The sequence below is a fragment of the Malaclemys terrapin genome, chromosome 4 (assembly GCF_027887155.1).
Source record: "Malaclemys terrapin pileata isolate rMalTer1 chromosome 4, rMalTer1.hap1, whole genome shotgun sequence".
Taxonomy (NCBI): Eukaryota; Metazoa; Chordata; order Testudines; family Emydidae; genus Malaclemys; species Malaclemys terrapin.
This window is the reverse complement of record NC_071508.1, coordinates 75,798,910-75,811,341: the sequence shown is the minus strand read 5'-3', so window position 1 is coordinate 75,811,341 and position 12,432 is coordinate 75,798,910.

Sequence of the window (12,432 nt, the reverse complement as noted above, 5' to 3'; positions counted from 1 at the left end):
AGCTCTCTGACTGTGCTGCACTCTGTGCTCCCCCCTTCTGGGGGAATGTTGCAGTCCCTTGGTCCAGCCACTTCCTCAGTGACTAGTGGGGGCAGAGGGAGTACCTGGGCATGCCCACTACTCTGGTTCCTGGCCCAGGGACCCTGTAGATGGCTGCTGCTTGCAGCGCCCTCTCCAACTCTTCAGAAGAATTCCCTAGGCCACTTCTCCACGGCCTCAGCACCCTCTTTGGCCTTTCCTCAGGGCCTCAGCCTGCAAATCCCTGCAGCCTGCCGGAAGCCGCCTTTAGCTCCCCGGGTCTCTGCCTGCAGCACTGCTCTGTCCAGGGTGCTTGCTACCTTAGCCTACAAGGCCACCAGTCCTCCTCAAGCTCCAGGGAGTGACTGAAGCTCCTCTGCAACCCTTCTTATATGGGCCAGCCCAGCCCTGATTGGCTGCTCCTCGCAGCCCCTCTCTGATTGGCTGCCTCCTGTGCAGCCTCCCAAGGGCTCTATTAACTCCTTAGAGCCCAGTGTGAGGCAGGCACCCCATCACAGAAGGGTTGCAGCCCAAACTGTATGAGTAAGCATTTCAAACAGGTGATTAAGAGAAAGCAGAAAGCCTGCAAGTGATGGATCTGCAAGGAAAGCTACTTCTTGAAGGTCAGAAAGTGTAGGGAAAAAATGAGAACTGCCAAAAGCCAAGCAGAGTTGGGCCTTTCAAAGGCTATTTAAAGCAATAGTAAAGGTTTCTATACCCATATAAATAAAAAGAAAACAAAGAAAGAAGAACTAGGATCGCTAAACACTGAGGATGGGATAAAGATAATCTAGTCATGGGACTCTAGAGCGGAAGGGATCTGAGTTACTACAGATAATTATTTCCCAGGTGTCTGGCTGATAGGGCTTTCCAACATACTCATGGCCCAACTGATCACCACATTTGGGTTCGAGAAGGAATTTTCCCCCAGGTAAGATTGGCAGAGACCCCGTGTTGTTTTTTGCCTTCCTCTGCAGTATAGGGCATGGGTCACTTGCAGGTTATGGGCCAGAAAAACATAAGAACAGCTATACTGGGTCAGACCAATGATTCATTTAGTCCAGTATCCTATCTTCTGATACTGGCCAATGCCAGCTGCTTCAGAAGGAATGAACAGAATAGGCAACTATTGAGTGATCCATCCCCTATCATCCACTCCCAGCTTTTGACCCTCAGAGCCTAGGGACAGCCAGAGCATGGGATTGCATCCCTGACCATCCGAGCTAATAGCCATTGATGGACCTATCCTCCATGAACTTGTCTAATTATTTTTTGATCCCCGCTATAATTTTGGCGTTGGTTGTTTTAAACCTGCTGTCTATTAGTTTCATTTGGTGACCTCTGGTTCTTGTGTTATGAGAAGGAGTAAATAACATTTCCTTATTTACTTGCTCCACACCAGTCATGATTTTATAGACCACTATCATATCCCCCTGTAGTCATCTCTTTTCCAAGCTGAAAAATCCCAGTCTTTTAAATCTTTCCTCATATGGAAGCTGTTTCTTGCCCTTAATCATTTTTGTTGCCCTTCTCTGTACCTTTTCCAATTCTAATATATCTTTTTTGAGACAGGGCAACCTGAACTGCACACAGTATTTAAGGTGTGGGCGTACCATGGATTTATATAGTGGCATTATGATATTTTCTAACTTCTTATCTATCCCTTTCTTAAAGATTCCTAACACCGTTAGTTTTTCTGAGTACTGCTGTACACTGACCAGAGAATTTTCCACAATGACTTCAAGATCTCTTTTTTGAGTTTTTACAGCTAATTTAGATCCCATCATTTTGAATGTATAGTTGGGATTATGTTTTCCAATGTGCATTGCTTTGTATTTATCAACATTGAATTTCATCTGCCATTTTGTCGCTCAGTCACCCAGGTTTTGAGATCCCTTTATCTCTTTTACTTCACAATTTACTTTGGAATTAACTATCCTGAATAAATTTGCATCGTCTACAAATTTTCCCACCTCATTGTTTATCCCTTTTCCCAGATAATTTATGAAATGATGAATAGCACTCACTCCAGTAGGGATCCCTGGGGGACCCCGTTATTTACCTTTCTCCATTGTGAAAACTGACCATTTATTCCTACCCTTTGTTTCCTGTCTTTTAACCAGTTACTGATCCATGGGCGAACCTTCCCATTCAAGCCATGGCTGTTTACTTTGCTTAAGAGCCTTTGGTGAGGAACCTTGTCAAAGGCTTTCTGAAAATCCAAGAATACGATATCCACTGGATCACCCTTGTCCACAGGCTTGTGGACTCCTTCAAAGAATGCTAATAGATAGTTGAGGCATGCTTTCCCTTTACAAAAGCTGTGTTGACTTTCTGAACAAATCATGTTAATCTATGTGCCTGATAATTCTGTTTTTACTACAGTTTCAACCTATTTGTCTGGTACTGAAGTGAGGCTTACAAGCCTGTAATTACCAAAATTGCCTCTGGAGCCCTTTATAAAAATCGGTGTCCCATTATTTATCTGTCATCTGGTACAGAAGCTCATTTTAGTGATAGGTTACATTACCACAGTTAGTAATTTTGCAATTTCTTATTTGAGTTCCTATCTGGTGCTGGTGACTTATTACTGTTTTATTTATCCATCTGTTCCAAAACCTCCTCTATTGACACCTCAGATTGGGACAGTTCCTCAGATTTGTCACCTAAAAAGAATGGCTCATGTATGGGAATCTCTGTTACATCATCTGTAGTGAAGACTGATGCAAATAGGGTGATCAGATGTCCTGATTTTATAGGGACAGTCCCAATTTTGGGGTCTTTTTCTTATATAGGCTCCTATTACCCCCCACTCCCTGTCCCAATTTTTCACATTTGCTGTCTGGTCACCCTAGATGCAAATAATTCATTTAGATTCCCAGCAATGGCCTTATTGTCCTTGAGTACTCCTTTAGCACCTTATCTATCCAGTGGCCCCACTGGCAGGCTTCCTGCTTCTGATGTATTTAAAAATATTTTTGCTGTTATTTTGTGTGTCTTTTGCTAGTTGCTCTTCAAATTATTTTTTGGTCTGACTACATATACTTTTACTCTATTATAGTAGTGGGAGGATGAGGTTCTGTGGCCTGCAATGTGCAGGAGGTCAGACTAAATGATCCTAATGGTGCCTTCTGGCCTTAAAGTTTATGAATCTATGAATGGTTGGCATAGATGGGGTACTGAACCCACACTCTGGTTTAAGTATGGGAGATCTGCAAAATTCTAACCCAACGCAGGTAAGGGAAAGTGCATCTGAGAGATTGCATTCAGAAAGGAGAAAGAGGTGCACTCAGCTCTGTGACCAAAAAGAGAGATTTTCAGGTTCCTCATATATACATGATGCCTCATCCTTTCTTCAGCTAGATTTATTCCAGTGGCAGGGCCTGATGAAATTCACCATAGGGTACTTAAAGTACTAGATGAACAATCTGAGAACTGTTAGCAATTATCTTTGAGAACTCATGGAGTTCAAGTGAAGTCCCAGAGGACTGGAGAAGGGAAAACATCATACCCATCTTTGAAAAGGAGGAACAAATAGTACCTGGGCAATTATAGATCAATCAGCCTAACTTCAATATCTGGAAAGATTCTAGAACAAATTATTAAACAAACAATTTGTAAGCACCTAGAGGATTATAGGGTGATAAGTAGTAGCCAGCATGGATTTGTAAATAAAAAATCATGCCAGACCAAACTAATTTCCTTCTTTGACAGGGTTAATGGCCTAATGTATGGGGAGAAGGCAGCGAACATCAAATATATTGATTTCAGGAAAGCTTTTGATGCAGTCTCATTTGATACACTCATAAGCAAACTAGGGGAATGTGGTCAAGATGAAATGACTATAAAAAGGGTGCACAATTGGCTGAAAAACCATACTCAAAGTTATCATGGTTTGCTGTCAATCTGGAGGGCATATGGGATTCCGGGGTCTGTCCTGGGGCCAATACTATTCAGTATTTTCATTAATGACTTGAATAATAGACTGAAAAGTATGCATATAAAATTTATGGATGACACCAAACTGGGAGGACTTTGGAGGACAGGATTAGAATTCAAAACAACCTTGCTAAATTGGAGAATTTGTCTGAAATCAATCAGATGAAAGTCAATAATAAAACTGAAAAATACTACATTTAGGAAGGAAAAATCAAATACATAACTACAAAATGGGGGATAACTGGCTAGACAGTGGTACTGCTGAGAAGGCCCTATAGGGGTTCTAGCAGATCACAAGTTGAATACGAATTGACGTGATATAGTAGTGAAAAAGGCAAACATCTTTCTGGGATGTATTAATGAGAATGTCATATGTAAGACATGGGAAGTAATTGTTCCACTCTACTCAGCACTGGTGAGACCTCAGCTGGAGTATTGTGTCCAGTTTTGGGAGCCACACTTTAAGAAAAGATGTGGAGAATTTGGAGAGAGTCCCGAGGAGAGCAAAATTGATTAAAAGTTTAGAAAGACTGACCTATGAGGAAATATTAAATAAAAAAAAACCAAAACCTGGGTTAAAGGTTAAAAAGTTGTAAGAAAAGGAGACTGAGGAGGTACCTGATAACAGTCTTCAAATATGTTAAGGGCCATTAAAAAAAGGACTGGTCAACTATTCTCCATGACCACTGAAGGTTGAACAAGAAGTAATGAGCTTAAGCTGCAGCAAAGACAATTTAAGTTAAACATTAGGAAAATATTTCTAACTATAAGGATGTTTAAGGGATAGAATATGTTACCAATGGGGACAGGGTATGGAATCTGCATCACTGGAGGCTTTTTAATAACAGGTTCGACAATCAGGGATCTAAGTATATTTGATTCTGCCTCAAGGTCCTTCCAGACCTACATTTCTGTGATTCTATGAAGTAATTATCTGAGAAGCAATAGGAACAATTTTCTACAGCTTCTCTGTTCAGGATGGAAGTGGATTAATGAAGATAATCCTAAATAAATAGTAGTGAAGTCAAAGAGATGCCAAAATGGCTCCTTACTTTGAAGAACCTTCCCAGTAGATGGAATATTTTTCCACCAAAAACCTAGTCAAATATTTATTCACCCACTGTGCCAGTCCCCTAGAGGAGCTAGTTCCATGCAGGCAATCTCCTTCACTGTCACATTTTTCATTTTTTATTCCTTACTACAATGATATCTATCTTAATATTGTGTGGTTTTTTAATGCAGACAGAATATTTTCTCCTGATAATGTAGTAGGCTAATGGATTTTGCAAGAAAAATGTATATAAAATGTCAACAATAGATAAATACTGCAAATATTCAAAGCGACAGACTCAGCAGAGACCTGATATACATCTGTTAATATCTAACATTGGATATGAAAGGCCGTTACTTTTAGGAAATCAGGTTATATGTGCGTTCAGTTGACAACACCATCCTGTCAGTTTGGTTATTGCTTTGAATAGATTCAATTTTTTTTACCCATTACATTTCCCCCCATTTTTTCTGACTAGTTCAAACCCATCCACTGTTTGATGGTTTAATCTTATTTACTTATTGTTATTACTGTTATAATTGGGTATGCTCGGTTGATTTTCCAAAGAATCACACACGTTTTGACTCAGCCTCTCATGTTGGAATAGCAATAAGTTTGCGGTGGATTGGGATTCAGGATCTCTGGTGTAGCTGGGTGAAGGATGCCAGGACTGGAATGATAGGTAGTGTAATGGAAGAGAAGACAGATGTGCATTAGCAGATCTGTGTGTGAGTGAAGCATTGGAATTGCTGAAAGTCTGTTTTTTTAGGAGTATTTGGCAGTGCTCTGTGAAGAAAAACTTGCCTTTGTAATACCTGACTGACACCCTGGCTATGAGACCCTCAGATTTATGAGTAGCAAATTCATAAAATAAGTTTTGAAGGAAGACATTTACAACAATTTTCCAAAAAAAACCCTAAATGTATAGTTCAATGATGTCTTTAGAAATATTCTATTATGATGCTCTGGAAATTTGTTTGACACAAAGTTGTTGTGAATTGTCTCAAGTACCTCTCTCCAGGGCTGCCGAGAGTGGGTTCGGGCCCTGGTGAAAAAAAAATTTCGGCCCCCCCCAGCAAGGGCGGACCAGCTAAACAGGGCCAACGAGCGGGGGGGGGAGGGAAGCCAGGGAAGCCGGGCCCCGGGCCCTGGGCCCCCTTCCAGTAAGGTGACGGGGGGAAGCCGGGCCCCATTCCGGACCGCCGGACCCCAGTAATTTGTACCGGCTTCCCCCCTCTCGTCGGCCCTGCCTCTCCCTGTTGTATCAAGTTAGCTTGTATTAAATCACCTAGCCCTTTTGAAAAATCTTCTTAATTTTCATCATTTAAGTTAAAAATAATACAAATAATACTTTACTGTCTTCATTTTTTTGGTCTCTTGAAAGCCATAGATCTGCTGTTCCTCTGGAAATAGAGTATTACTTCTTTATGAACAACAAAAGGCTGACAATGTCCAAAGTTAAAGCAGATTAGCCCTGGGATGGAGTTTGCTGTCATATAACCAGGGGTGCTGAAAAGGAGTGTGGGGCATGGAGGAGAAAGGAATGAAAGAGGCCTGAAGAACATTGCCATTTCTATCGCTGAAGTGTCTTGCTTTCAAACATGATTCAGAGAATAAGCTACAAAAGAAGCTTTTAATTATAACAACAGCCAGTGAACTATGGGAGAATGGTGTAATATGTCAATGAACAGCAGTGTCTAGTGGGTTTAAAGCATTTTGAACAGAAGGAACAAACACACCTTTAAAAGCTCTAACAACAGCACTGAGAACCGAATAGTTTTCAGCTGATATGTGAATCTGATCGTCTCAGACATTACACCCACACGCACACAAAACAGCAGCCAGTGATGCAAAATGAAATTTTCCTCCAGATATGCTGCTCTTGTGAATTAAAGGAGAGAGTTTGGCAGGTAAGAATAGAAGGGATTTTGCAAAGCACAGGCGTATGATTGTGGCGCATTAACATCTAGCATGAAAAGAGGAGGTGCTTAAAGCTCATGCAAGCCAGGCTCATGCAAGCTATAACCCAAAGTGATGTCGGAGGTGTTCCTGATTCAGAATATGGGGATTGGAGTAGAGGTGGTCAGCAATTTTCTGTCAGAATGGTTTTCCCACATAAAATACTCTTTTCACAAAATTGCCAAACAGTTTGTTTTTTTATTGCAAAAATCGAAATGACAGCACCCTGGCTGCCTGTCTGGAAGGCTCTTGTCAGTTTCACAGAGAGAACTAGGCAGGAGGGAGACAAAGACGCTGAGCTCCAGGGATGCAAATAGCCAGAGTGCTCAGCCTCCTACAGCCCACCTAAAAGCCTCTTGCCAGGTTCATTTTCTGCCTGCAGGGAGAAAGTGAAATTAACAAGAGGCTTCCTGACAGGCACCCTCCAAACCAAAAAAATCCATTTTGGTTTTCCCAAACCAGATTTTCCTCCCATACTTCTGTCCCATTAAAAATTTACACGGTTTTACTTTTATCCCAAACAGGGACAATTTTTTCCCCTTTGAAACCTCAAAATCATCTGCAGTATAGAAATCCTGTTTTCCAGTCAACTCTTGATCTGAGTCAGTACTGAGCCAATATTCCAGAATTGTTCAAGATGTGTATAATTAAACTGGATTTAATTGGGATGTATGGGAGCTCCATCTCATTTACTTTGCAACACCCTAGGAATGGTTGCCTTTAATTAAGTTAGTTTTCAATAAGTGTGTGAGAATGTGATTGAATAAGGGGTGAATGGGAAGTGTTGGTCTCTCCTTTTCTCTCTCTTTCTACCTCACCACACATACATAATGGTAATCAATAATAGCTCGTTTCACATAAGCTACCAAACATCTGTTTTAGTTTTTGTTTCACACACTTACAAGACTCAAGTGGAGAGGTTTCCAAGTTTCACCAAATTGTATTAATGAATCTGGGGAGGAAGATTAATATTACTTGGTTTTACATTGTCACCTTGGAAATCATTAATTACGCTAAGACCTTAAATCTACATTCCTTAAAAACCCAAAGTACAAACTTAAGACAATAGTTGCTTTGGGGGAACAAAGAATGGATGATAAAATCTAAAACGTGGAATACATTTAAACGGACAGTGTCAAAGCAGATGGGCTCAAAATTAGATATATCATGCCTTAGTTTTTATATTTATCTACAAATTCCTTATAATTCTATTTAAGAAAATAATACTAGCAGCTGAGTACTCTAGGGGACCCTACAGTTACAACCCAACACTCATGAACAGCCCTACACATCCAGTTGTCCAACCCAGTATTCATGGGCAACCCTACTAATAACAATCCAGTGAGCACATGAGATGGAGGAAATACAGTGTCATTTTCAGGCTTCCAGAGACTGAGTCTTGGTGGTTAAAAAAGAAACCAAGGTATGTAATGTAAATAAGGGTAATAGCCATGGTTGTTTGAGAAGAAAGCCCCAGTACCTTTAATGATGTTAGGATAAGTGAAAGTACAGCCCACGTTCCAGGCTCCAGGAGCCAGCCTAGCCGGCTCGAACCCTGCATCTCAGACGGAGGACCCGCCAGAGGGGAACGGACCAGAACCCACGTCTCCGGAGGAGACCATGACATTGCATCTGAAGAAGTGAGGTTCTTAGCCACGAAAGCTTATGCTCCCAAAACTTCTGTTAGTCTTAAAGGTGTCACAGGACCCTCTGTTGCTTAGTACAGCCACTGGCAGCTGAATTTCAACACTGGTTATCAACAGCAATGAGGGGAAATAATTATTTTAAAACTGATTTAAAATTATTTGACACAGTGCACATCCTTTTAAACTGTGAACTAAAATTCCCCCGGCTCATACTAAATCCTGCACAGATGGGAGACAAAACTACTTCCCATGGAATTTAACAAGATCTCAGATGCAATACTCTGCAACAAACACACTTTTCAGGAACTTCATGAGTAGGCTGAGTTGATGGGTTTGATACCTAGGATTTTTTATGGCACAAGTCAAGATTAAATAGACATCCTTCTATATTTGGAGGCTTTCCTTTTTGTCTTAGGAGTGATTTATAATGCTCAGCTCTAAATCCACTCCAGTGCCAGTGTGTAATGCTTTTGGAAACAGTATCAATGTCCTTCTTGTTTACCTTCGGGGGTTAGGTCCAGAAGTTTTATATGGGTACAATACAAATACCTTGGGTCTCTCTGGAGCTCTGTGTGCTGACTTGTAAGTTCCAGTGTTTATGACTGTGATAGGGCAGAGCGGCCCTGCACTGGCACAGCAGGGGTTAATGCTTCCTTCCTGGCAGACAAAGCCCCACCCTGGAAGCCCTGCTGGGCATGCTCCAACTGGAGGCTAGGTATAAAAGCCTGCAAAGCTGCTCAGTTGGGGCTGACCACTGGAGGAGAAGGACGCACACAGCCAGCCAGCTCCCGACGAGGAACAGCCCACGTTCCAGGCTCCAGGAGCCAGCCTAGCTGGCTCGAACCCTGCATCTCAGACAGAGGACCTGCCAGAGGGGAACAGACCGGAATCCACGTCTCCAGAGGAGACCACGACATTGAGGGTAGGAAGTGACCCAGGGGAACTTTAGGGACGAGCCGCATTAGAGCAACACTGACGTTCGGCGTGTGGCGGCCGGATCCCTGCTGAGCCAACGGCAAGGGGAACCCTGCCATTAGGAGAGCCCTGGGTCGGGACCCTGTGGAGAGGGAGGGCCTGGGTCCCCCTACGCCCCTGGCCGTTGGGCCGCACTACTCCACTACTGAGGGGAGTTATATGGACTCTGGCTGTTGGGCCATGCTACCCCACTTCTGAGGGGAGTTATATATGGACTCTGGCCGTTGAGCTGCACTATCCCGCTACTGAGGGGAGTTCTATGGACTCTGGATGTTGGGCCATGATACCCTGATACTGAGGGAGAGACAATGAATGGGACACCATCAGGAGGGGGCGCTCCACTGGACAGAGTTAATTCCCCGAGACAACCAGTAGGAGACACCAGGTGGGGAGTCCCAACCCCATTACAATGCCCTTAACTAAATGGTCTTCATTAATGCTGGGCAAGCCTGTCCAGTCACCATCCAAAGGCTGAGAGAAATCATAGAATAGTTCTTCTTTTATTTTTAGCAACTTTTTCCCCATTTAATCCATCTGATTATGTATATTGCTCTATTTTGTTTTCTAAGCTATTTTCATAACTGTTGGTTTGGATTACTTGTTTCATTACTGCTAAAACAATCAACCAAAAATGATTCTTGTAAACCAATTGACGCACAGGACTTTGAAGAACTCACTGTGTTTTCCATAATGGCCATAACTTCATGGCAGCAACAGAAATGAAATGTGGATCATCATGTTCCCCTAATATAAGATCTTAACACTTGAACTAAAGGAGAATCTGCTTTTAGCTGACAGCAGAATACAGGCTAAGGTACACAGTTTGGAAATTCTGATTAGGTCCAGCAGAAGGTAGTGATTCACACGGTGGTCACAATGCTGTGACATTTTTACTGCTCATTGCCTTTTGGTGTTAGGACAAATATGCTATCATCGAAACAGGAGCACTAACATGATCCTTTGCCCTGCTTGTTGCAGTGTCCCTACAATCTCTCAATGGTTTATAATATAGAGAACTGTTTTACCTTTGCCTCTGAGTTTTAGTCAGAAAGTGCCATATAAATGAACGAGTTGTAAAGTGCAGAAGGTGCCTGGAAAAAGAGAAGAGAAATTGGGAACAGTCGGATTTAAAAAGGCTTGAAATCACCTCAGAGATTTTTGCAAATTGTATAGGTTTTTGTAAACTGTAAGCATGTTCTGTTTTGGCACCAGAGATCTTGATCCTTGATGAAATATATGGAAAAGAAACCATTCCCTGATGTAGTCTGTGCTCCTGAGGGAGGCTGACGAAGCCAGTAGCTCAGATGTTTAAAGACGATCCTGAAAAGTTAAATGACATTGAGTCAACTAAAGAAAGAGATATTGAATGCCCCCCACCAGCTGAGCTCTGAAAGACATTTTATACCAAATAAGTTCAAAGTAATTTTTTAAAAATATACTGCAAGGTCACTTGAATTCTTCTGAATTTTACTTATGAGATAATCTAATATTGCTAAAATTATATTTGTTTTAAAAATTACCGAATGCTATTGCATGAAACCAATATTTACAAAGCTACTTGCATTTAGTGCTTTTATATAGAAAGCCCAAAACCCAGATCCTCAACAGTCTAGTAATACTGAAAAAAGAAGAACAGGAGTACTTGTGGCACCTTAGAGACTAACAAATTTATTAGAGCATAAGCTTTCGTGGACTACAGCCCACTTCTTCGGATGCATATAGAATGGAACATATATTGAGGAGATATATATACACACATACAGAGAGCATAAACAGGTGGGAGTTGTCTTACCAACTCTGAGAGGCCAATTAATTAAGAGAAAAAAAACTTTTGAAGTGATAATCAAGCTAGCCCAGTACAGACAGTTTGATAAGTGTGAGAATACTTACAAGGGGAGATAGATTCAACTAAAACCTCTCCAGCGCATCATCAGAGATCTACAACCTATCCTGAAAGATGATCCTTTACTCTCACAGATCTTGGGAGACAGACCTGTCCTCGCTTACAGACAACCCCCCAACCTAAAGCAAATACTCACCAGCAACCACACATCACTGAACAAAACCACTAACCCAGGAACCTATCCTTGTAACAAACCCCGATGCCAACTCTGTCCACATATCTATTCAAGTGACATCATCATATGACCTAATCACATCAGCCATACCATCAGGGGCTCGTTCACCTGCACATCTACCAATGTGATATATGCCATCATGTGCCAGCAATGCCCCTCTGCCATGTACATTGGCCAAACCGGACAGTCTCTACGCAAAAGAATTAATGGACACAAATCTGACATCAGGAATCAAAATACTCAAAAACCAGTGGGAGAACACTTTAACCTGTCTGGTCATTCAGTGACAGACCTGCGGGTGGCTATATTAAAACAGAAAAACTTCAAAAACAGACTCCAACGAGAGACTGCTGAGCTAGAATTGATATGCAAACTAGACACAATCAACTCCAGTTTGAATAAGGACTGGGAATGGCTGAGCCATTACAAACATTGAATCTATCTCCCCTTGTAAGTATTCTCACACTTCTTATCAAACTGTCTGTACTGGGCTAGCTTGATTATCACTTCAAAAGTTTTTTTTCTCTTAATTAATTGGCCTCTCAGAGTTGGTAAGACAACTCCCACCTGTTTATGCTCTCTGTATGTGTGTATATATATCTCCTCAATATATGTTCCATTCTATATGCATCCGAAGAAGTGGGCTGTAGTCCACGAAAGCTTATGCTCTAATAAATTTGTTAGTCTCTAAGGTGCCACAAGTACTCCTGTTCTTCTTTTTGCGGATACAGACTAACACGGCTGCTACTCTGAAACTAGTAATACT